This window comes from Pogona vitticeps, chromosome 9 (genome assembly GCF_051106095.1).
Source record: "Pogona vitticeps strain Pit_001003342236 chromosome 9, PviZW2.1, whole genome shotgun sequence".
NCBI lineage: Eukaryota > Metazoa > Chordata > Lepidosauria > Squamata > Agamidae > Pogona > Pogona vitticeps.
Window position 1 is genome coordinate 9,977,481 of NC_135791.1, and position 26,920 is coordinate 10,004,400.

General features: G+C 44.0%; 2 long non-coding RNA genes across 2 annotated transcripts in view; one reads left to right on the top strand and one right to left on the bottom strand.

The window, feature by feature from the left end:
• Positions 1-26,920, top strand: part of LOC144584288 (uncharacterized) — a 362,675-nt gene that overhangs the window by 141,936 nt on the left and 193,819 nt on the right. The gene's annotated exons all lie outside the window — the stretch shown is intronic.
• On the bottom strand, positions 746-9,221 carry LOC144584287 (uncharacterized). Its single transcript, XR_013538442.1, has 2 exons — positions 8,770-9,221; positions 746-7,079 (listed from the first exon to the last, which is right to left on the bottom strand). It is a non-coding gene; the product is annotated as an uncharacterized LOC144584287 (long non-coding RNA).

Genomic DNA, 26,920 nt, shown 5'->3' on the forward strand with positions numbered 1-26,920 from the left:
TTCCTCCTAACTTTCTGCCATCAGAGTGTTATCATCTGCATATCTGAGGTTGTTGATATTTCTTCCAGCAATCTTAATTCCGGCTTGGGATTCCTCCAGTCCAGCCTTCCGCATGATGTATTCTGCATATAAGTTAAATAAGCTGGGGGACACTATATAGCCTTGTCATACTCCTTTCCCAATTTTGAACCAATCAGTTGTTCCATATCCAGTTCTATTGCTTCCTGTGCCACATATAGATTTCTCCGGAGATAGATAAGGTGTCCTTTGAGCCCACTTGATGGCCATGCTGTGTTGGTAACTATGGTTAGAGTTACTTTCCTGGGATCCCGGCTGCCGGCTGCTCTGATTTCCCCGCCACTGCCCCCCACTGAAGGGGTGTGTGTCCATGGTCATGTCTCCCACCCTCCATCAGGGCCCTTCAAAGCAAGCCATTTAGTCTGAGGGGCTCCCTCGGCAGGTGGAGTCCTCTATTTTCGGTCTGTAGGGACTTATTGCGCACCCCCAGCGACCCCTGTGTGTTTTCCCTCTCACACAAGTCCACCTTTGGACACGACTTGTTCTTTACGCTTTTTTCACTGCCACCGGAGGATATTATCCCCACTGTATCAATGATGAGTCTCACACTCTTGCTGCCAAATAAAACAAGATTTCTTTAAGGGTAAATAAGTGAATCACAGAAGGAAAATCATGGATGCTCTATTATCTTTCATTCATTAAAACATGGATTTGATTACTTATAATCTTGAATTGAATTGAATTGAATTTATTTATTACGGTCAGGTGACCAACTCATAAAACATAATTATGGTTTACATATACAAAATACAGTTTAAAAATGTACATCCAATTCATAAAACATGTGGCTAAAATATACAAAATGCTGTTTAAAATATAAAATTAGTTCATAAAACATATAAAGTGGTTAAAATACACAAAATGCAATTAAAAAGATGTACAGCCAGTTCATAAAACATATTTTATGGTTAAAATGTAAATATTTCCTCCCTTTGATTGGGGCCACAACATTTCTCTACGCTTGACAGTAAACCACCCTCGTGTTAGAACCAGTCGACCTGTGAACTCAGGAAACTATAAGGGAGCGCTGTGCCACTGCTGCTGCACAAAATTTTTCTGCAGAGCGTGTAATAGGGGAGTCTTGATCGGAAAGAAGTAGCCTGATGTAGAATTCATCAGGTCTCCCCGGATATCTGCGAATGATTGGGCTCAAGAGGTTAATGCGTAGATCTCTATAAAAAAGACAGTACAGTAAGACATGACCTACAGATTCCACTTGGCTATCATTACATGGACACAGGCAATCCGAAATAGGTATATGTTTAAATCTTCCTTCCATGAGTTTAGAGGGTAAAACATTAAGTCTTGTTAATGTAAAGGCTCTTCTTGTCTTTGTTGACATTGTGCCCTTTAGATATGAAGATATTGCAAAGGCATTATTAGTGACGACACTGTATTTGCCCAACTGGCTCATATGCTCTTGAAGTTCTATGTCCCAGATTCTTTGTCTGAGTGCTGCTTTGGCACCGACATGCCCCATCGCCAAAAGAACATTTGTGGAAAAGCCCATTTGCCTTATTTCTTTTGTAAGTTGTAATTTCCCTTCTGTTTGAAGAGTCAAAAGGTAACATCTGTGCCAAGCCTTCTGAAGAGAAGAGAAGCTTTAGCCAGTAATTAAACATGTGGACTTTGGCGCCTGCTCTTATGGTGATTAGGCCTGCCTCTAAACGAAGGGCTACATTAGGTGTACAGGGGGGTACAGTCAGAATAGATCTAAGAAATTTAGTTTGAACTACCTCCAAAGGACGTAGGTCACCTAAAACAAACAATTGGCACCCGTAGAGCATTTGAGCAGCAACGTTAGCCTTGAAAACCTGAATGGCTGAGGGGATATGGTGACCCCCTTTGGTGTGAAAAAATCTTGTTAAAGCTGCTGCACTTTTATGAGCATTCAGTGCTGCATGCTTTATGTGGGATGCCCAGGAACCCGAGGCATGAAAGATTATGCCCAAGTATTTATAGCTGGAAACCTGGTCTATGGGATGACCATTGATAGTCCAATTGTGCTTTACTCTTCTTCTTCTACTGACCACGAGGACTTTGGTCTTCTGGTAATTAATTACTAACTGCTCTCGGTTACAGTAGGAAGAAAGCCCCCTCAAGAGTCTTCTTAGTCCTACACATGTTAATGAGAGTAGGACCGCATCGTCTGCATAAAGCAGCATTGATACATGACGTGAGTGTAATTTGGGGGGATGAAATTCAGGCTTAGCTAAATCTTCAGCTATGTTATTAATATAGAAGTTAAACAAGGTGGGAGCCAGTATACAACCCTGTTTGACCCCATTGAAAACTGGGATTGGATTGGATAGATCTCCTGCTGAATTACAGAGGACTCTCAGATGAGTATTTTCATACAGTCATCTCATTAGCAAAAGCAGTCGTCTGTCTATGTTCGTAGATTCAAATTTGGCCCAAGGTTTATTTCTTGGGATAAGATCGAAGGTGGACTTAAAATCAATAAAGGCTGCATACAGGGCACCTCCTTTGGGGGAGGAGTATTTGTGAGCTAGGTGTTGTAGGATGAAGCCCTGATCCAAGGTAGACTTCCCTGGCCTAAATCCTGCCTGCACAGCAGTCAATATATTTTCTACTTGAAGCCAGTCTGAAAGCTTCCCCAGTAGATATCTTGCATACAATTTACTGATTGTGCTAAGTAGGCTTATCGGTTGGTAATTATCAGGGTCTCCTCTATTGCCTCGTTTAAATATTGGTACTATAATGGCTAATCCCCAGTCTTCTGGAATACACATTGTATAGTTAATCCAGGAAAATAAGGAGGCCAGGACTGGAGCCCACCAGTCCAGGTTGGCGTTCAACAAATCTACTGGGATGTAGTCAGCACCAGGGGCTTTACCCGATTTTGTCTGGCAAATTAAGGAGGAGATTTCTCCTGGGGATACCGGGGGCCAATATGGCAAATTTTTGTAAGATGTAAACAAATCTGAAGCACTCTCAGAATGCATAGCGTAAATGCTTTGAAAATACTGTCCCCAGACCATGGGGAGGATGCCGCAGTCGGGTTTGGGGGAGTAGTCCCGCATGCCCCCTGCCACAATCCTCCAGAAGGAGGCTGAATCTTTAAGTTCGGATGCTAATATCAGTTGTTGCCATCTCTCTCTCTGAGCTTGCTGCTTTTTCCTCCTAATCAAGGCTTTATAGTTTTTCTTTAGTATAAACCAGTCTGGAGGAATCTTATCCAGCTTCTGTGTTTTGTATAGGGCTATTAGATCATGCTTTGTTCTTTTGCATTCTGCATCAAACCAGGATTTAGAGTGAACCGCTTGAGAGGGTCTAGGCTTTAACTTTCTGTATGTCAGATGAGGTTCCAGATGATTTATCAGCCCTTTATAGGCCTCTAGAACAGCCGAGAATGAGTCGGCTGTTACAATGGAATTACCAAAGGAGGAGAGGGTCCCAGTTAGTAGTAACTGTCTTGTGAGGGTAACCATTTCTGTGGACCATTTTACTCAGGCAGCTCTTATTTCAGCTGTCCACAGGAGGGATAATTCGCTGTCTGCAAATATTTTAGTGGCTCTGCAGTTGACTGATAAGAACAAAGGGAAGTGATCACTCTCAGGGCGGCATTCCACGCCAAAGTCACATATTAAATCTGCCAGATCCTTGGAAATCATAATGTAATCAATGGTTGAGGCTCCCATTGGTGAGATAAATGTATACTCCCCTGGCCTGTCCCCCTCGGTGCACCCATTTAGTAGGGCTAAATCCAGGTTGTTGGCCATCTGCATTAAGCATAGACCTGCATAATTACAACCTAGATCCTTAGACTGTCTTGGGAATAGATGTCGGGAGGGGATACAGTCCGGGGGGATCATATTAAATTGGGCATAGATAGCCTCATCATTTTCTCCAGTCCTAGCATTAAAATCCCCTAGCACCATTAAGGAAGCTGTTGGATATAATAAAACCAGGCTATCAATATAGTCTGTTAGTTTTGCCCAGTGGTCTTTGGACTTGGAGCGAGCTGTCTGCGGGGGGATATAGACATTGATAAGCAACAAGGATTGTGTAGTAAAGTTCAAAATGGCCGCCAGTGCTAGATTATAGCTGGGCTGGAGGTTTACAACTGATATCTGCATCTTTGTTTTTGTAAGGATGGCCATGCCACCTTTTAACCGGCCACCTTTTCCACCGGGATCTGCTTTAAGGGTGTGAGTTGCAAAACCATCTAATATTAGTTCCCTTTGGGACCATGTCTCTTGTAGTAATAAAATGTCAAAATTAGAGACATAGTCTATAAAAGCAGTATCCCCAACCTTGGCTTGCCACCCGGCAATATTCCAAGACAGTATTTTTACAACAGACTTCCTGTGATGAATTATTCCAAGTTCATGGGTTAAATGCTGAGGAGTTTCCTTATCTATACCACACATTGGAGTTGACTCCTGACTGAACGCTACATTATGCACTACCTGATTGTATAATCTCGCTTCATCTGTAGCACTTATATCCATGACGGTTAGAGGAAGTACCTGTGGAGAGCTATCAACCCTGTGTCAAATCATTTTGTTTTGCACATAATTGCCACCACTAAATTGGTACCTCCTGGCCTCGTTAAAATTTGGGGCTGCTTCAAAGTTTTGATGACCTATGCTCATCTGATTGGCAGTGGATCTCCTCCTCATCTCATTGTTTCCTCTAAATCTTCTTTTATTTCTTGCATGCCTGCCTCTATTCCCTATGAGGACAGGAATAGGGATGCCCACAATGGAGTCAGAGTTCGGAGGCCATTGGCTAACAGGTTGTTCTTTGGAGCACTTGGTGCGCTGGCTCTGAGTGCGCCCGCCAGGAAGGACAGGGTCAGCAGACATTTGGTATATATCATCCTGGGGTGTATACCTGAGCTGACTGATGTTTCCATTTTGCTGTCTTGTGTTGTTCTTTCCTTCCGTCACTGCTCTGTTGACTCTTTGATCCCTTTTTGGTCGCTTATCATTTAGATGTGTATTACTGATGTCACGCTTCTTCTTTGGGCTGGTTGTAGAGTCCAATAATTTGAACAGGGGATTGAACTTCAAGCCCTTGGCTTTCTTGCCCGTATGTTTATGATCCATTTTGAACTTTACTGTCTTGCACTTGGTTTTCCTCTTCTCTGCTATTTCAGTGGGTAAAGACACCTTGGGGAGTTAGTCACCTTCTTTTTACCAACTGAAGGTCCCTTCCCTCCCCTTATTAGGGACCCTGTATTGAGCGGCTGGTTCTGAGTTAAGGGCCCTGTGTTGGCTGACAAGTCCTGATTTGTGAGGTCAGTTTTAGTATTGGCCACTTTAGGGGCAATGGAGTTTTTACAAGCTTCTGCCGAAGGGCCTACACAGAGGAGCAACTCCTCCAGGCTCAGGCTGGCAATTCTGTTTATTGTTCCTGGAGTTAGATTGTAATAGTCCGTGTGCCCTGGGTCATAAGTGGAATTGTCTTCCTTTGTCGGCCTTGCAGGACCTTCCGGGGTCATTGAAGAGTTTTCAGTTTTTGTCAGATGGCCCAACATAAGAGTCATGAGTTGTTTGATTTCTTGTAGAGTATCTCTAATTTCTGCTAGGGATGTCTGCATCGAGCTGATATTGTCTTCGCTCGCTGCGGTTAACTTATCTTGCTGTGTTTGATTAATTGTGGGTGTCAAAGGAGTGCAAGCCTTTGACTCTAATGTAGTAGTTATACAAATGGGTACTTCTATAATGGGAGACTCTGACCAGGTTGCTATTGGGCTCCCTTTGAGGTTAGCAACAGCCGGTCCCTTCATCGGGCTCTCTGATAATATGATGTGGGAGGACATAAAATCGGATTTCCTTAAATTGCCAAAGTCCATATACACCGTGCTATTAAGGTGGGTGGTATTTAAAAGCTCACCTCCCAGGGTCTGGTCATCCTTGAGAAGATATTCTGGTAGATCTATTTGTGGGGTTTGAGATGTTTCCCCATGTTCTGGGAGGTGATCACCTTTGTTCTCTGATGCAGGAGGTGATGAGGGAGCTACCCTGGATTTGGAGGGCTCTTTGGAAATGAGAAAGTCTGTAATTTTGGGTTGTCGCATCTTCCCCATTGCCAGGTTGTATTCACTCCTTTCAATTTGGTTAGTAATATATTTTTGGTGGAGTTCCAGAGGGGAGATGGAGGTAATAACGTCTCTGTTCCAAAGTTGCTTCTGGTACAAAGCTGGGGCCTCCCTGCTTCTGTGTATATCAGATATAGGTGTAATGGTAATTGGAGTGGTTTCCTTAATCCGACACAGCACCGGGGGAGAAAGAGTCAAGTCCAGCTCCAAAGATTCTGCCAGCTCCATATGAACCATGTTTCTCTAGTCCTCAAGGCTGTCAAAAGACTAGCAGAAATGCTAGTAGGAAGTATCAGCCTGTTTTGTAAGTTTATTTTATTTTATTGTCCTTATCACTCAGGCCCGGAGAATTAAAGAGCTTCTGCTTATTCTCTAACTAACTTAAAAAAACATTTTAAAAAATTTAAAAGACTTGCTAAAACCAAGATTAAAAGCTGAAGGTTTGAGCAATTAAAACTTTAAAAACATAACTGTTTAAACTATCTAAAACTGTTTAAAACTAATTAAAACTACTAAAAAACAGGAGCAAGGAGATACAAACGCTGCTCCACCCTGCAGCCGGAACCGGAACCAGAAAGAATCATGGGAGTTGTAGTTGTAAAAAATCAGAAGGGGCAAGTAAGCAAGGTTCAAGATTGCAGGACGATGGAGGTGTTGTTTCCACAGATCAATTATAGAGGAGCAGCAAGCAACAAACGCCGAGAGGTCTTGAATCCGATGTTTCTTTGGCAAGCTTTCATGCGCGCTTCAGATCTTCGCGTGATGAGTCGCTGCCGATGCTTGTCCCTCAGTTTGGCTACCGGGGTGGGAGAATCTGGTGGGGATTCTGTTCCCTGTGCTTTTATTTGCCCAACTGAAAATAACACCTCAGATGCCAGATTTTCTTCGGCTGAACTCTCTTGGTCCTCCAGTGCCAGCAGGAGCGATCCACCTTGGAGGAATAAAAAGAGACACCCTGTTACAAGATGGGGGGAGGATACGTGGATTCATGAGAAAACGAGAAAAAGAGAATCAAAGAAAAGACTGATTGTTAATATTTGCATGCCAAGTGGAACTCAATAAACTTTTTAAAAAACAACTGCAATTAGAACTAATAAATAAAGACTATGAATATTACTGCGTGACAGGGGATTTCAATGCTGTTTTTGACAAAGAACTAGACACAAAAACAGACAAATTAACAAAAAAAGAGGAACAATCTCAATAAACTTTTTACAATTGGTGGAAAAAATAAATATGATAGATGATTGGAGGATATGTAACCCAAAGACAAGCGATTATACTTTTTCTTCTAACAGACACAAATTGTGGTCAAGAATTGGATCTCAATGAGCTAAATCAGTGGTTCTTAACCTTTGTTACTCGGATGCTTTTGAACTGCAACTCCCAGAAACCCCAGTCAGGACAGCTGGTGGTGAAGGCTTCTGGGAGTTGCAGTCCAAAACTCCTGAGTAACCCAAGGTTAAGAACCAGTGAGCTAACTGAAAGAATTGGAGCAAATAGACATTTTACCAAATACAATTTCATTACAATTGGGTAGCAAATCAAAAGAATTTAATTGGAAGCTTAATACTTCACATCTAAAAAATGAGGAATTTATTAAGCAAGTAAAAAAAAGACATGGATTTCTTCTTCAAACATATTTATGAGGCGAGAAACACCAATGACAATGGTTTGGGGGGCAAGTAAGGCAGTTTTTTAGAGGAGTAGCCATAAGATTCACATCAAATCAAGAATTAATTTCAAGGAGAACATATATGTTTTATAGGTAGTATATGACTCTGCAAAAACTATCAAAAGACTATCAAAATTTATACAGATGTATCAAATGTTTGTTGCATGTGTGAAGCACATGAGGGAAGTTTTTACCATACGTGGTGGACTTGTAGAGTAGCGAAGAAATTTTGGATAGGTGTACATATTCCGTTACAAAAAATAATTACTTTGTAGCATTCTATTAACCCCAGAACTGTTTTTACTGCGTATTATGCCAAATAATATAAATAAGACAAAGAACTACTTAGTCATATACATAGTCACTGCAGCCAGAATTCTTTATGCTAAGAATTGGAAGAAATCAGTGATACCGGAACAAGAGGAACTTATTGAGAAGATACAGAAAGTGGCAGAAATGGGTATCTTGTCAGAAGTGCTGAAAGACTGTCCAATACAAAAGGCAACTGAACAATGGGATTTATTATATAAATGGCTTCAGTCACCAGATACCATTTGAATAACATAGATTAAAATGTGGACGTAAATGTAAGTTAGAAACTGGAGGGCAACTATATAGCAGAAAAATGGAAAGTTTTATGTTCTCCTTGCCCTGTTTCTTTTTCCTTTTTCCCCTATCCCTCCCTTACTTTTTGTATCCCCTACCCCACTGGTTCTTAACCTTGGGTTACTCAGGAGTTTTGGACTGTAACTCCCAGAAGCCTTCACCACCAACTGTGCTGGCTGGGGTTTCTGGGAGTTGCAGTTCAAAAGCATCTGAGTAACAAAGGTTAAGAACCACTGCCCTACCCTATCCCAAATTGTTAATAAAAACCAAACAAATAAAAAAAACTCAGTTCAAGGGACTTCAGTCCCTTCCTGCCTTTCCCCCCAAGGCCTAGACTCACCTTTCTCCTCCTCCTTGTCAGCATCTTCCACATCAAGATTAGGCCCTCCTATCCATTGCTTGAGGACGTGCGCGATGAAAACCGTGAGGCACAACATTTTTGGATGGAGACACAGAGACGAAAAACAGACTGACTCTGTTAAACCGCCACGCTGTCTGTCTCTCAAGAAAATGACAGTTGATCCCCCTCCTCCTGAGTAAATTCTGTTGTCAGAACATTGCTGGGCCAACGTTTGTGATGTCACAGAACGCTGCCAACCTGAGCTGGCCTAGTAGGTTGACCAAAGGAAAAGGGATAACCCTTGTATGTTGGTGACCTCCCTATTCATAGATGCATTAAAAAAATGAATATCTCCCTTCTCCAGATCTCTAATACCGCTGAGGACAAGCCGTAGTTACGCACAAGCACAAAATAGGCTCATTTGTATAGATAGAGTTATTTATCTTTTAAAAGATGATTACCCCCGCCTTTCTCCTTAAAAAAGGAGCCAAAGCAGCTGAACATCCTTAAAAGATAATATTCAGTTCTTCCAAAACACACACACACTGGTTTATGAATGTGGAATATTGAGCGTCTGTATTTATGATTCGAAAAGCCAGGAAAGGGCCCAAAATGGCAGCACAATAGGGTGCTCACCTTGCCAGCAGGAGAAAGAACGCCAAGCTTTACCTAGCCGAGGGCAGCCTGGATCTTGACGGCCCCCATGGCAGCTATCTAGAATGATGGCCGGCAAAGGGCCCCTTCCAGCTGAACAGTTCTACGAGGATGATGATGGCCAAGCTGCTTCATTCTTTTCCTGCATTCTCTATGCTCTATTTCTGTTTTCAGACGGGCACCCTAATATTGCAACTCTCACGAGACCTAAGCCACTGAGCTCTCCAGCCAGCTCTACTACCATCTTGTACGTACTGGTTTTTTTCTCATTAAAATGGTCCTTAGATTACAGTTTCTAATAATCTTAGTTTATTCCCATGCAGAAGGCATTTATACACTTTTTATATGGGCCATAGATTTACGGTGATGCTAATGGGGGTATTTAAAGAGTGGTTTTACCAGTACAAGTCTTAAGGACGTGGTGGCGCTGCGAGCTAAACCGCAGAAGCCTGTGCTGCAGGGTCAGAAGACCAGCAGATCGTAAGATCGAATCCACGCGACAGAGTGAGCGCCTGTCGCTTGTCCCAGCTCCCGCCAACCTAGCGGTTCAAAAGCTTGCAAATGCAAGTAGATAAATAGGGACCACCTTGGTGGGAAGGTAACGTAACGGCGTTCCGTATCTAAGTCGCACTGGCCATGTGACCACGGAAGATTGTCTTCGGACAAAACGCTGGCTCTATGGCTTGGAAACAGGGATGAGCACCACCCCCTAGAGTCGAACACGACTGGACAAAAATTGTCAAGGAGAACCTTTGCCTTTACCGGTTCTACACACCCCGTGGGTTTTAATGGCTGAGAGGGGATTCAAACCCAGGTCTCTGGAGTCTCAGTCATTAATTTGCCCACTGCACCGCATGCGATATCACATATATATACCTATACACCACCCCCAAATAAGGGAACCACACACAATATGATAAGCAGCAGAGGCAAGCCAAGTATCTTATCCGTATTAAAAATCCTTTTAAAGTATTTCTTAAAATGGAAAAAAAAGTGTTGAGGTGAAGTATAATGAAGTCTCAGGAACTCCTTGCTAGTGGAGACTGGGCCATAGCTTAGCAACCTTTTATTTTTGGACTACAACCCCTATTCTCTTCAGTCAGCTCATACAAACAAGAATACCCTGGAGATGTTCAAAAGTCAGAGTTAATGTCTGAGAAGCCTTATCAGCACACCTCTCTTTTATTTGAGTAATGCTGTGCAGCAATTTCTCGACCACAACCAGACTTTGAGGTAGATCCTTTTGATTTCCAAGCTTATTCTTATTTCAAAGAATAACCAAGGCCACCCCCAAACCCATCCAAGCCGGTGAGTTGAAACTCTTCATTCCCAGACTCATCTTGGGCATTCTTTGTTGCCACAAGCAAAAATCCAAGGCCGATTAATGTGTTGCCTGGCTAGATTGGAAGAAAAGATGACCGCAATCTGTTTTAGGCTCAGAGAGAAAGGCGTACTTTCTATCTAACCAGCAGAAAGGCAGAAGGGGTGGAAGGGATCCAAACATCAAGATAGTCATCCATGGGGAAAGGCACCAGAGTTCCTAAAAGCTAACTAAAGTACAAGCTCTGGGACCAGGGAAAAGATACTGGTTTGGGACTCCAGTGCCCATATTCCTCAGCCAATTTGGCCCTATCCAGCAGCCAAAGGAGGGCGAGCTACCAGGAGGTTTCCCTGCCAATAAAAATCTAGTCTCTGACAGTTGCTCTGGCAAAGTCTCTGGCCTAGAAGGCCCCCCGGAGGAGGGGGAGAATGAACTGGCTGAGAAACACGCAACTGCGCCAGTGCTTGCTCAGCATGATGATAACGGAGCACAATTCAATGATGAGTGGTTGGTGCTCAAGAATGGGCCCAACAGTGGAGGGATCAGGGACACAGAATAACCTCCTGAACTCTTAGGCCTCTCAGAGAGACGTCCAGTGTTCTCCGACTGGGAATGTTACATTTTTTTGACTACAACATCCACAATCCCCACCCATCAGCCTAGCCAATGGCCATGTTGACTGGGTGAGCCTGGGAGCTGTAAGGTTTGAAAAAATAAGCTTTTCCCAGGCTCTGAAAGAGGTTACACTGGGATCTCTTTGCCAGCAATCGTGACATCAGAGGTGATGTTTATTTATTTACAGTATTTATATTATTTATAGGCTGCCTTTCTCCTCATAAGGGATGAAGGGTGGTTCATAACAGCTAAAACTATAAAACAAACACAGTTTTATAATTCTATATTAATATCATATTAAAGCCACTGAACATGTATTGAGATTCAAAATCAAGATTAAAAACAATTCTGCAACATTTAAAACTCTGTAAGTCCAGAAACAAGCATTCCCGAGACACATACTGCTTAAAAGCCTGCATGAAAAAGGAAGGTCCTTACCTGACAATGGAAGGGCAAGAGGGAAGGGGCCAACCTGGCTTTTCGGGACAGTGCATTCAAAAGCCTGGGAGCAGCCACCGAGAAGGCCCTGACAGACTGTGTGACTATCTCCCATTGCCCACCTATTACCAGATATTTGGAGATCTTTAAAAGCTTTCCTCTATGTTACTTGCTGATTGATTCATTTATGTATTGGTTATATGTATATCCTGCATTTTCTCTAATGAGCTCAGAGTAGTATACAATGGTGGCTTTACTCCCCCATTGTTTTAGTCCCACAATGGGAGGTCAAGCCAAGGGACAGTGCATCGCTCAAGGCCACCAAGTTTTCCATGGCTCAGTAGCTCCTAAAATTGGTTCTTCCACACCCCTGTCCAACAGGGGCTCAGCATCCCCATTTTAAAAGGAAGCCTATACGAAAGTCATTTCAAGGCTAAGTTACAACATGACCACAATGAATCATGTCTACCATGTTTTTCAAAAGGAAGTCTGAGTGGGGAGGTAATTTCTCTGGAACAGCAATGTGGAATAGGGAAGTCAACACTTCACCCTCTTACAGGAGTCCCACCAGCCACCGCCTTGCCAAGGTCTTATTGGCTACAGAGGAAAACTTTCCATCGGTGGGCAATTAAGACCCCTTCATCAGCTGTTCTTTGGCTGCAGTTCCCCTCAGCCTTAGGCAGTGTAGCCAATGTTCAGGGATGATGTGAACTGTGGTCTGTCCACAGCTAGAACGCCACAGGCCTCCCATCTCTGATAGAGAATACTAAAGCCTCAAGGGAGTTTGCCAAGTTCTGCCCCAGGCGCAGGCCATTCTGTTCCCAGTTTTGAGTCTTCAGATCCCAAACACATGGGATGTTCAGATCCCAAATCCATGGGATCTCCAGCCCTGGAAATAGTGGGCGCTTCCGGAGAGATTCTGGCACTAGCTGTCAAAAGGCACTGCATATAGCTATTCAGTCCTTCCACCTTCAGGGCTTTTCAAAAGATTAAAAACAAACAAACAAAAAAAGTGGGAAACACATTATAGTATTACAGTGAGACGCAACAGGGGAGTTCTTACCGTACTCATCAGGCTTGTTGGTAGATGATGGGAATGCTGCTGACATAATATATCTTAACTTCAGCAAGGCCTTTGACAAAGTGCCCCATGATATCCTGATTAGCAAGCTAACAAGGTGTATGGTGGATAAAGCAACTATCAGGCAAATCTATAATTGGTTACAGAAGCATATTCAAGGAGCCCTTATTATTGGCTTCTTCTCAGACTGGAAGGAGGTAACAAGTGGGGTACCACAAGGTTTACTTCTGGACCCAATGCTCTTCAACATTCTTATCAATGATTCAGATTAGGGGCTGTAGGGACTGACTATCAAATTTGGGGGTTGGACACAATGTCCTTATAGGCCCCTTCCAACTCTATGCTAGTTCCCCTCTATTCTGTACTGTTTAGGCCTCTTCTTGAGTCTTGTGTCCAGTTCTGGACATCACACTTTAAGAAGGATGCCAACAAATTGGAGCAAGTTCAGAGGAGGGCGACAAGGAGGATCAGGGGACTGGAATCCAAGCCCTAGGAAGAAAGGCTGAAAGAAGTGGGCATGTTTCACCTGGAGAAAAGAAGACTGAGGGGTGATAGGATAGCACTTTTCAAATACTTGAAAGGCTGTCCTACAGAGGAGGGGCAGGATCCGTTCTCCATCCTCCCAGAGCACAAGACACGTCATGATGGGCTGAAGCTACAGAGAGCCAGAAAAAGTAATTTGGGAAATTTACTTTTTCAGGAAAGTAATTTGGGGAAAGACTGAGCATTTTTGGCTTGAGAGCAGGTGGCCGCCCTGAGCCACTCAAAAGCTGAATGTTATTTTATATAGACCATTGATCTGATCCAACAAGCTTTTTAATATGTTCTTAGTCTCAAGAGACAGGGAAACCTCGATGGCTTACCTGAAAGCCCTACTAGTCCACTCTCTATTCCCTGAAAAGCCGAACAGGTGCCTTTCGGGAGAACTACAAGAAGGACTTGCAGTTGAGGACAAACACAGTCCTAGACAACCACCCGAGATCCTAAGTTGAAAGAATTGAAAATGAATTTTAATATTTCTTGCTTCCCTGCAGTGGCCATGATCTTCGTTTTTTTAATGTTGAACTTCAGATCATTTATTGTACTCTCCTCTTTCACCCTTATTAATTCCTCCTAACTTTCTGCCATCAGAGTGGTATCATCTGCATGTCTGAGGTTGTTGATATTTCTTCCAGCAATCTTAATTCCGGCTTGGGATTCCTCCAATCCAGCCTTCTGCATGATGTATTCTGCATATAAGTTAAATAAGCTGGGGGACACTATATAGCCTTGTCGTACTCCTTTCCCAATTTTGAACCAATCAGTTGTTCCATATCCAGTTCTGTTGCTTCCTGTGCCACATATAGATTTCTCCGGAGATACATAAGGTGTCCTTTGAGCCCACTTGACGGCCACGCTGTGTTGGTAACCATGGTTAGAGTTACTTTCCTGGGATCCCGGCTGCCGGCTGCTCTGATTTCCCCGCCACTGCCCCCCACTGAAGGGGTGTGTGTCCATGGTCATGTCTCCCACCCTCCATCAGGGCCCTTCAAAGCAAGCCATTTAGTCTGAGGGGCTCCCTCGGCAGGTGGAGTCCTCTATTTTCAGTCTGTAGGGACTTATTGCGCACCCCCAGCGACCCCTGTGTGTTTTCCCTCTCACATAAGTCCACCTTTGGAGACTTGTTCTTTATGCTTTTTTCACTGCCACCGGAGGATATTATCCCCACTGTATCAATGATTTATTTAAGGGTGGCGCTGTGGGCTAAACCGCAGAAGCCTGTGCTGCAGGGTCAGAAGACCAAGCAGTCGTAAGATCGAATCCACGCGACGGAGTGAGCGCCCGTCGCCTGTCTCAGCTCCCGCCAACCTAGCGGTTCGAAAACATGCAAATGCAAGTAGATAAATAGGGACCACCTCGGTGGGAAGGTAAACAGCGTTCCATGTCTAAATCACACTGGCCATGTGACCACGGAAAGATTGTCTTCGGACAAACGCTGGCTCTATGGCTTGAAGAGTGGGATGAGCGCCGCCCCCTAAAGTCGGACACGACTGGACAAAAATTGTCAAGGGGAACCTTTACCTTTACCTAAATAAGTGAATCACAGAAGGAAAATCATGGATGCTCTATTATCTTTCATTCATTAAAACATGGATTTGATTACTTATAATCTTGAATTGAATTGAATTTATTTATTACGGTCAGGTGACCAACTCATAAAACATAATTATGGTTTACATATACAAAATACAGTTTAAAAATGTACATCCAATTCATAAAACATGTGGCTAAAACATACAAAATGCAGTTTAAAAATATAAAATTAGTTCATAAAACATATTAAGTGGTTAAAATACACAAAATGCAATTAAAAAGATGTACAGCCAGTTCATAAAACATATTTTATGGTTAAAATGTAAATATTTCCTCCCTTTGATTGGGGCCACAACATTTCTCTACGCTTGACAGTAAACCACCCTCGTTTTAGAACCAGTCGACCTGTGAACTCAGGAAACTATAAGGGAGCGCTGTGCCACTGCTGCTGAACAAAATTTTGCTGCAGAGCGTGTAATAGGGGAGTCTTGATCGGAAAGAAGTAGCCTGATGTAGAATTCATCAGGTCTCCCCGGATATCTGCGAATGATTGGGCTCAAGAGGTTAATGCATAGATCTCTATAAAAAAGACAGTACAGTAAGACATGACCTACAGTTTCCACTTGGCCATCATTACATGGACACAGGCAATCCGAGATAGGTATATGTTTAAATCTTCCTTCCATGAGTTTAGAGGGTAAAACATTAAGTCTTGCTAATGTAAAGGCTCTTCTTGTCTTTGTTGACATTGTGCCCTTTAGATATGAAGATATTGTAAAGGCATTATTAGTGACTACACTGTATTTGCCCAACTGGCTCATATGCTCTTGAAGTTCTATGTCCCAGATTCTTTGTTTGAGTGCTGCTTTGGCACCGACATGCCCCATCGCCAAAAGAACATTTGTGGAAAAGCCCATTTGCCTTATTTCTTTTGTAAGTTGTAATTTCCATTCTGTTTGAAAAGAGTCAAAAAGTAACATCTGTACCAAGCCTTCTGAAGAGAAGAGAAGCTTTAGCCAGTAATTAAACATGTGGACTTTGGCGCATGCTCTTATGGTGATTAGGCCTGCCTCTAAACAAAGGGCTACATTAGGTGTACAGGGGGGTACAGTCAGAATAGATCTAAGAAATTTAGTTTGAACTACCTCCAAAGGACGTAGGTCACCTAAAACAAACAATTGGCACCCGTAGAGCATTTGAGCAGCAATGTTAGCCTTGAAAACCTGAATGGCTGAGGGGATATGGTGACCCCCTTTGGTGTGAAAAAATCTTGTTAAAGCTGCTGCACTTTTATGAGCATTCAGTGCTGCATGCTTTATGTGGGGTGCCCAGGAACCCGAGGCATGAAAGATTATGCCCAAGTATTTATAGCTGGAAACCTGCTCTATGGGATGACCATTGATAGTCCAATTGTGCTTTACTCTTCTTCTTCTACTGACCACGAGGACTTTGGTCTTCTGGTAATTAATTACTAACTGCTCTCGGTTACAGTAGGAAGAAAGCCCCCTCAAGAGTCTTCTTAGTCCTACACATGTTAATGAGAGTAGGACCGCATCGTCTGCATAAAGCAGCATTGATACATGACGTGAGTGTAATTTGGGGGGATGAAATTCAGGCTTAGCTAAATCTTCAGCTATGTTATTAATATAGAAGTTAAACAAGGTGGGAGCCAGTATACAACCCTGTTTGATCCCATTGAAAACTGGGATTGGATAGGACAGATCTCCTGCTGAATTACAGAGGACTCTCAGATGAGTATTTTCATACAGTTGTCCCATTAGCAAAAACAGTCGTCTGTCTATGTTCGTAGATTCAAATTTGGCCCAAAGTTTATTTCTTGGGATAAGATCGAAGGCGAACTTAAAATCAATAAAGGCTGCATACAGGGCACCTCCTTTGGGGGAAGAGTATTTGTGAGCTAGGTGTTGTAGGATGAAGCCCTGATCCAAGGTAGACTTCCCTGGCCTAATCCTGCCTGCACATCAGTCAATATATTTTCTACTTGAAGCCAGTCTGAAAGCCTCCCCAGCAGATATCTTGCATACAATTTACTGATTGTGCTAAGTAGGCTTATCGGTCAGTAATTAGCAGGGTCTCCTCTATTCCCTCGTTTAAATATTGGTACTATAATGGCTAATCCCCAGTCTTCTGGAATACACATTGTATAGTTAATCCAGGAAAATAAGGAGGCCAGGACTGGAGCCCACCTGTCCAGGTTGGCCTTCAACAAATCTACTGGGATGCAGTCAGCACCAGGGGCTTTACCCGATTTTGTTTGGCAAATTAAGGAGGAGATTTCTCCTGGGGATACCGGGGGCCAATATGGCAAATTTTCGTAAGATGTAAACAAATCTGAAGCACTCTCAGGATGCATAGCGTAAATGCTTTGAAAATACTGTCCCCAGACCATGGGGAGGATGCCGCAGTCGGGTTTGGGGGAGTAGTCCCGCATGCCCCCTGCCACAATCCTCCAGAAGGAGGCTGAATCCTTAAGTTCGGATGCTAATATCAGTTGTTGCCATCTCTCTCTCTCTGAGCTTGCTGCTTTTTCCTCCTAATCAAGGCTTTATAGTTTTTCTTTAGTATAAACCAGTCTGGAGGAATCTTATCCAGCTTCTGTGTTTTGTATAGGGCTATTAGATCATGCTTTGTTCTTTTGCATTCTGCATCAAACCAGGATTTAGAGTGAACCGCTTGAGAGGGTCTAGGCTTTAACTTTCTGTATGTCAGATGAGGTTCCAGATGATTTATCAGCCCTTTATAGGCCTCTAGAGCAGCCGAGAATGAGTCGGCTGTTACAATGGAATTACCAAAGGAGGAGAGGGTCCCAGTTAGTAGTAACTGTCTTGTGAGGGTAACCATTTCTGTGGACCATTTTACTCGGGCAGCTCTTATTTCAGCTGTCCAAGGGAGGGAAAATTCGCTGTCTGCAAATATTTTAGTGGCTCTGCAGTTGACTGATAAGAACAAAGGGAAGTGATCACTCTCAGGGCGGCATTCCACGCCAAAGTCACATATTAAATCTGCCAGATCCTTGGAAATCATAATGTAATCAATGGTTGAGCCTCCCATTGGTGAGATAAATGTATACTCCCCTGGCCTGTCCCCCTTGGTGCACCCATTTAGTAGGGCTAAATCCAGGCTGTTGGCCATCTGCATTAAGCATAGACCTGCATAATTACAACCTAGATCCTTAGACTGTCTTGGGAATAGATGTCGGGAGGGGATACAGTCCGGGGGGATCATATTAAATTGGGCATAGATAGCCTCATCATTTTCTCCAGTCCTAGCATTAAAATCCCCTAGCACCATTAAGGACAGGAATAGGGATGCCCACAATGGAGTCACAGTTCGGAGGCCATTGGCTAACAGGTTGTTCTTTGGAGCACTTGGTGCGCTGGCTCTGAGTGCGCCCGCCAGGAAAGACAGGGTCAGCAGACATTTGGTATATATCATCCTGGGGTGTATACTTGAGCTGACTGATGTTTCTATTTTGCTGTCTTGTGTTGTTCTTTCCTTCCGTCACTGCTCTGTTGACTCTTTGATCCCTTTTTGGTCGCTTATCATTTAGATGTGTATTATTGATGTCACGCTTCTTCTTTGGGCTGGTTGTAGAGTCCAATAATTTGAACAGGGGATTGAACTTCAAGCCCTTGGCTTTCTTGCCCGTATGTTTATGATCCGTTTTGAACTTTACTGTCTTGCACTTGGTTTTCCTCTTCTCTGCTATTTCAGCGGGTAAAGTCACCTTGGGGAGTTAGTCACCTTCTTTTTACCAACTGAAGGTCCCTTCCCTCCCCTTATTAGGGACCCTGTATTGACCGGCTGGTCCTGAGTTAAGGGCCCTGTGTTGGCTGACAAGTCCTGATTTGTGAGGTCAGTTTTAGTATTGGCCACTTTAGGGGCAATGGACTTTTTACAAGCTTCTGCCGAAGGGCCTACACAGAGGAGCAACTCCTCCAGGCTCAGGCTGGCAATTCTGTTTATTGTTCCTGGAGATAGATTGTAATAGTCCGTGTGCCCTGGGTCATAAGTGGAGTTGTCTTCCTTTGTCGGCCTTGCGGGGTCATTGAAGAGTTTTCAGTTTTTGTCAGATGGCCCAACATAAGAGTCATGAGTTGTTTGATTTCTTGTAGAGTATCTCTAATTTCTACTAGGGATGTCTGCATTGAGCTGATATTGTCTTCCCTCGCTGCGGTTAACTTATCTTGCTGTGTTTGATTAATTGTGGGTGTTAAAGGAGTGCAAGCCTTTGACTCTAATGTAGTAGTTTTACAAATGGGTACTTCTATAATGGGAGACTCTGACCAGGTTGTTATTGGGCTCCCTTTGAGGTTAGCAACAGCCGGACCCTTCATCGGGCTCTCTGATAATATGATGTGGGAGGACATAAAATCGGATTTCCTTAAATTGCCAAAGTCCATATACACCGTGCTATTAAGGTGGGTGGTATTTAAAAGCTCACCTCCCAGGGTCTGGTCATCCTTGAGAAGATATTCTGGTAGATCTATTTGTGGGGTTTGAGATGTTTCCCCATGTTCTGGGAGGTGATCACCTTTGTTCTCTGATGCAGGAGGTGATGAGGGAGCTACCCTGGATTTGGAGGGCTCTTTGGAAATGAGAAAGTCTGTAATTTTGGGTTGTCGCATCTTCCCCATTGCCAGGTTGTATTCACTCCTTTCAATTTGGTTAGTAATATATTTTTGGTGGAGTTCCAGAGGGGAGATGGAGGTAATAACGTCTCTGTTCCAAAGTTGCTTCTGGTACAAAGCTGGGGCCTCCCTGCTTCTGTGTATATCAGATATAGGTGTAATGGTAATTGGAGTGGTTTCCTTAATCCGACACAGCACCGGGGGAGAAAGAGTCAAGTCCAGCTCCAAAGATTCTGCCAGCTCCATATGAACCATGTTTCTCTAGTCCTCAAGGCTGTCAAAAGACTAGCAGAAATGCTAGTAGGAAGTATCAGCCTGTTTTGTAAGTTTATTTTATTTTATTGTCCTTATCACTCAGGCCCGGAGAATTAAAGAGCTTCTGCTTTTTCTCTAACTAACTTAAAAAAACATTTTAAAAAATTTAAAAGACTTGCTAAAACCAAGATTGAAAGCTGAAGGTTTGAGCAATTAAAACTTTAAAAACATAACTGTTTAAACTATCTAAAACTGTTTAAAACTAATTAAAACTACTAAAAAACAGGAGCAAGGAGATACAAACGCTGCTCCACCCTGCAGCCGGAACCGGAACCAGAAAGAATCATGGGAGTTGTAGTTGTACAAAATCAGAAGGGGCAAGTAAGCAAGGTTCAAGATTGCAGGACGATGGAGGTGTTGTTTCCACAGATCAATTATAGAGGAGCAGCAAGCAACAAACGCCGAGAGGTCTTGAATCCGATGTTTCTTTGGCAAGCGTTCATGCGCGCTTCAGATCTTCGCGTGATGAGTTGCTGCCGATGCTTGTCCCTCAGTTTGGCTACCGGCGTGGGAGAATCTGGTGGGGATTCTGTTCCCTGTGCTTTTATTTGCCCAACTGAAAATAACACCTCAGATGCCAGATTTTCTTGGGCTGAAATTTCTTGGTCCTCCGGTGCCAGCAGGAGCGATCCACCTTGGAGGAATAAAAAGAGACACCCTGTTACAAGATGGGGGGTGGATACGTGGATTCGTGAGAAAACGAGAAAAAGAGAATCAAAGAAAAGACTGATTGTTAATATTTGCATACCAAGTGGAACTCAATAAACTTTTTTAAAAACAACTGCAATTAGAACTAATAAATAAAGACTATGAATATTACTGCGTGACAGGGGACTTTAATGCTGTTTTTGACAAAGAACTAGACACAAAAGCAGACAAATTAACAAAAAAAGAGGAACAATCTCAAAAAACTTTTTACAATTGGTGGAAAAAATAAATATGATAGATGCTTGGAGGATATGTAACCCAAAGACAAGCGATTATACTTTTTCTTCTAACAGACACAAATTGTGGTCAAGAATTGGATCTCAATGAGCTAAATCAGTGGTTCTTAACCTTTGTTACTCGGATGCTTTTGAACTGCAACTCCCAGAAACCCCAGTCAGGACAGCTGGTGGTGAAGGCTTCTGGGAGTTGCAGTCCAAAACTCCTGAGTAACCCAAGGTTAAGAACCAGTGAGCTAACTGAAAGAATTGGAGCAAATAGACATTTTACCAAATACAATTTCATTACAATTGGGTAGCAAATCAAAAGAATTTAATTGGAAGCTTAATACTTCACATCTAAAAAATGAGGAATTTATTAAGCAAGTAAAAAAAAGACATGGATTTCTTCTTCAAACATATTTATGAGGCGAGAAACACCAATGACAATGGTTTGGGAGGCAAGTAAGGCAGTTTTTTAGAGGAGTAGCCATAAGATTCACATCAAATCAAGAATTAATTTCAAGGACAACGTATATAAGATGTTTTATAGGTAGTATATGACTCTGCAAAAACTATCAAAAGACTATCAAAATTTATACAGATGTATCAAATGTTTGTTGCAAGTGTGAAGCATATGAGGGAAGTTTTTACCATACGTGGTGGACTTGTAGAGTAGCGAAGAAATTTTGGATAGGTGTACATATTCCGTTACAAAAAATAATTACTTTGTAGCGTTCCATTAAGCCCAGAACTGTTTTTACTGCGTATTATGCCAAATAATATAAATAAGACAAAGAACTACTTAGTCATATACATAGTCACTGCAGCCAGAATTCTTTATGCTAAGAACTGGAAGAAATCAGTGATGCCGGAACAAGAGGAACTTATTGAGAAGATACAGAAAGTGGCAGAAATGGGTATCTTGTCAGAAGTGCTGAAAGACTGTCCAATACAAAAGGCAACTGAACAATGGGATTTATTATATAAATGGCTTCAGTCACCAGATACCATTTGAATAACATAGATTAAAATGTGGACGTAAATGTAAGTTAGAAACTGGAGGGCAACTATTTAGCAGAAAAATGGAAAGTTTTATGTTCTCCTCGCCCTGTTTCTTTTTCCTTTTTCCCCTATCCCTCCCTTACTTTTTGTATCCCCTACCCCACTGGTTCTTAACCTTGGGTTACTCAGGAGTTTTGGACTGTAACTCCCAGAAGCCTTCACCACCAACTGTGCTGGCTGGGGTTTCTGGGAGTTGCAGTTCAAAAGCATCCGAGTAACAAAGGTTAAGAACCACTGCCCTACCCTATCCCAAATTGGTAATAAAAACCAAACAAATAAAAAAAAAACTCAGTTCAAGGGACTTCAGTCCCTTCCTGCCTTTCCCCACAAGGCCTAGACTCACCTTTCTCCTCCTCCTTGTCAGCATCTTCCACATCAAGATTAGGCCCTCCTATCCATCGCTTGAGGATGTGCGCGATGAAAACCGTAAGGCACAACATGTTTTGACGGAGACACAGAGACGAAAAACAGACTGACTCTGTTAAACTGCCACGCTGTCTGTCTCTCAAGAAAATGACAGTTGATCCCCCTCCTCCTGAGTAAATTCTGTTGTCAGAACATTGCTGGGCCAACGTTTGTGATGTCACAGAACGCTGCCAACCTGAGCTGGCCTAGTAGGTTGACCAAAGGAAAAGGGATAACCCTTGTATGTTGGTGACCTCCCTATTCGTAGATGCATTAAAAAATGAATATCTCCCTTCTCCGGATCTCTAATACCGCTGAGGACAAGCCGTAGTTAAGCACAAGCACAAAATAGGCTCATTTGTATAGATAGATTTATCTATCTTTTAAAACATGGTTACCCCACCTTTCTCCTTAAAAAAGGAGCCAAAGCAGCTGAACATCCTTAAAAGATAATATTCAGTTCTTCAAAAAAACACACACACTGGTTTATGAATGTGGAATATTGAGCTTCTGTATTTATGATTCAAAAAGCCAGGAAAGGGCCCAAAATGGCAGCACAATAGGGTGCTTGCCTTGCCAGCAGGAGAAAGGACGCCAAGCTTTACCTAGCCGAGGGCAGCCTGGATTTTGACGGCCCCCATGGCAGCTATCTAGAATGATGGCCGGCAAAGGGCCCCTTCCAGCTGAACAGTTCTACGAGGATGATGATGGCCAAACTGCTTCATTCTTTTCCTGCATTCTCTATGCTCTATTTCTGTTTTCAGATGGGCACCCTAATATTGCAACTCTCATGAGACCTAAGCCACTAAGCTCTCCAGCCAGCTCTACTACCATCTTGTACGTACTGGTTTTTTTCTCATTAAAATGGTCCTTAGATTAAAGTTTCTAAAAATCTTAGTTTTTGCCAGTGCAGAAGGCATTTATACACTTGTTATATGGGCCATAGATTTACGGTGATGCTAATGGGGCTATTTAAAGAGTGGTTTTGCCAGTACAAGTCTTAAGGACGTGGTGGCGCTGCGGGCTAAACCGCAGAAGCCTGTGCTGCAGGGTCAGAAGACCAGCAGATCGTAAGATCGAATCCACGCGACGGAGTGAGCGCCCATCGCTTGTCCCAGCTCCCGCCAACCTAGCGGTTCGAAAGCATGCAAATGCGAGTAGATTAATAGGGACCACCTCGGTGGGAAGGTAACAGCGTTCTGTGTCTAAGTCGCACTGGCCACATGACCACGGAAGATTGTCTTCAGACAAAACGCTGGCTCTATGGCTTGGAAACGGGGATGAGCACCGCCCCCTAGAGTTGAACACGACTCGACAAAAAATTGTCAAGGAGAACCTTTACCTTTACCAGTTCCACACACCCCGTGGGTTTTAATGGCTGAGAGGGCATTCAAACCCAGGTCTCTGGAGTCTCAGTCATTAATTTGCCCACTGCACCGCATGCAATATCACATATATATACCTATACACCACCCCCAAATAAGGGAACCACAATATGATAAGCAGCAGAGGCAAGCCAAGTATCTTATCCATATTAAAAATCCTTTTAAAGTATTTCTTAAAATGGAAAAAAAAGTGTTGAGATGAAGTATAATGAAGTCTCAGGAACTCCCTGCTAGTGGAGATTGGGCCATAGCTTAGCAACCTTTTATTTTGGGACTACAACCCCTATTCTCTCTAGTCAGCTCATACAAACAAGAATACCCTGGAAATGTTCAAAAGTCAGAGTTAATGTCTGAGAAGCCTTATCAGCACACCCCTCTTTTATTTGAGTAATGCTTTGCAGCAATTTCTCGACCACAACCAGACTTTGCGGTAGATCCTTTTGATTTCCAAGCTTATTCTTATTTCAAAGAATAACCAAGGTCACCCCCAAACCCATCCAAGCCGGTGAGTTGAAACTCTTCATTCCCAGACTCAGCTTGGGCATTCTTTGTTGCCACAAGCAAAAATCCAAGGCCGATTAATGTGTTGCCTGGCTAGATTGGTAGAAAAGATGACTGCAATCTGTTTTAGGCTCAGAGAGAAAGGCGTACTTTCTATCTAACCAGCAGAAAGGCAGAAGGGGTGGAAGGGATCCAAACATCAAGATAGTCATCCATGGGGAAAGGCACCTGAGTTCCCAAAAGCTAAAGCAGTGGTTCTTAACCTTGGGTTACTCAGGTGTTTTTGGACTGCAACTCCCAGAAGCCTTCACCACCAGCTGTGCTGGCTGGGGTTTCTGGGAGTTGCAGTTCAAAAACACCGGAGTATGCCACGGTTAAGAACCACTGCAGTATAAGCTCTGGGACCAGGGAAAATATACTGGTTTGGGACTCCAGTGCCCATATTCCTCAGCCAATTTGGCCCTATCTAGCAGCCAAAGGAGGGCGAGCTACCAGGAGGTTTCCCTGCCAATAAAAATCTAGTCTCTGACAGTTGCTCTGGCGAAGTCTCTGGCCTAGAAGGCCCCCCAGAGGAGGGGGAGAATGAACTGGCTGAGAAACACGCAACTGTGCCAGTGCTTGCTCAGCATGATGATAACGGAGCACAATTCAATGATGAGTGGTTGGTGCTCAAGAATGGGCCCAACAGTGGAGGGATCAGGGACACAGAATAACCTCCTGAACTCTTAGGCCTCTCAGAGAGACATCCAGTGTTCTCCGGCTGGGAATGTTACATTTTTTTGACTACAACATCCACAATCCCCACCCATCAGCCTTGCCAATGGCCATGTTGACTGGGTGAGCCTGGGAGCTGTAAGGTTTGAAAAAATAAGGTTTTCCCAGGCTCTGAAAGAGGTTACACTGGGATCTCTTTGCCAGCAATCGTCACATCAGAGGTGATGTTTATTTGCCCCCCCAACCCCGGAATAAAACGCGAGACACGTAATATGGGTTTAAATATGGGCCACACTTTATTGAACATAAAATCATATACCAAGACTTTATTCAGAAGGAGGGGCCTGCTGTAGTGCGGAAACATTTAAAGTGATTAACGTAAGGGCGAGTCCCCGGCCCCCAGGTTCCCGCGACCGCGAAGGATAGCGGGGACCTGGCCGGCCGTTAACCCAGCACCCCAGACCTTTATCCCCCTTTGTTTGAGGGTTGTTAGTCTGGAGTGGCCCAGCGCATCTTTCCGCCGCAGGCACTGTAATCGCACGATCCGCAGTGCCGGGCGGTAGGATGTACTGTTGGCTTACTTGAACTTACTGCGGGACCCACCGTAGATGCCTATTTTTCCGCACTACCCGCCTTAGTGTGACCGGAGCTAGCTCCACCTAGATGCCCACGAAACCCCCGTCCAGTGTGGGATAGGCAAAAATTCCCCCATCCACAGGCCAATCAGGATGGGGGCCAAAATTCCTATCCGGCCCCGTAACGGCAACCAGAATAACTCACACTGGAGTAGGGGAGGGTGGGTGGGTGCTCGAAAAGAAGAGGGCGTTTTGGAAGGGGAAGGCCCTTTAAATACCGGGGCTTTCCCCTCCCACCTGGAAGTCACGTGGCCCATCTCGCGCTATCCCGGGTGGGGGGCAAGGCCAGCCTCGCTGTTTGAGGTCATAGACCCTCCAGCGGCTGGATCATTGCCCCCCCAACCCCGGAATAAAACGCGAGACACGTAATATGGGTTTAAATATGGGCCACACTTTATTGAACATAAAATCATATACCAAGACTTTATTCAGAAGGAGGGGCCTGCTGTAGTGCGGAAACATTTAAAGTGATTAACGTAAGGGCGAGTCCCCGGCCCCCAGGTTCCCGCGACCGCGAAGGATAGCGGGGACCTGGCCGGCCGTTAACCCAGCACCCCAGACCTTTATCCCCCTTTGTTTGAGGGTTGTTAGTCTGGAGTGGCCCAGCGCATCTTTCCGCCGCAGGCACTGTAATCGCACGATCCGCAGTGCCGGGCGGTAGGATGTACTGTTGGCTTACTTGAACTTACTGCGGGACCCACCGTAGATGCCTATTTTTCCGCACTACCCGCCACAGCATAGGGACTAGCCTAGCTATGTCCCATGCCCGCCACAGAGCCCTGTGAGCTCAGCAAGCAGGCCCCTCCGTATATCCTCCAAAAATGCCTCTAGGCCCGCATCTGACAGATGCACTCCGTCACTCCGAAACAGTTGTGGCTTCTCGACTTGAATCTTGTGGTGCCCTATCACAGATCCAATACCGTTGCAGACGCCTCTGCATACCTCCCTGTTGACGCCCCGCCGGGCCTTGTTCACTGCGGCACACCTCACCGAGCCTCGCCAGGCCAACCGAGGTATGATTGTAGACCATATGATACGCATTGACGGGTACGTCGCCTTCAATCTCTTAAGGTCGCGCAGGATGTCCAGTATTAACGCCTTGCCAGGCAGCCGGGGCAAGTCGTTGCCTCCCAAATGTATTAGCAAAAGGTCAGGAGGGCAGTGGCCAAATGCCGTGACTCTGCCCAGTTGGCCCCACTGCATGCCGCGCAGCCCCTTCCATGTAATGGTAGCCCTTGCTCCCAGCCCCAGGTTAGTTCCCCAAGGAGATGCTGTTGCATAGCGTTCCGCCCAGTATATGTAGCTATGACCGACGATCCAGATCTGCTTTCGTGCACTTGCGCTTGAGCAACCTGTAAAAACATCAGTCAGGCC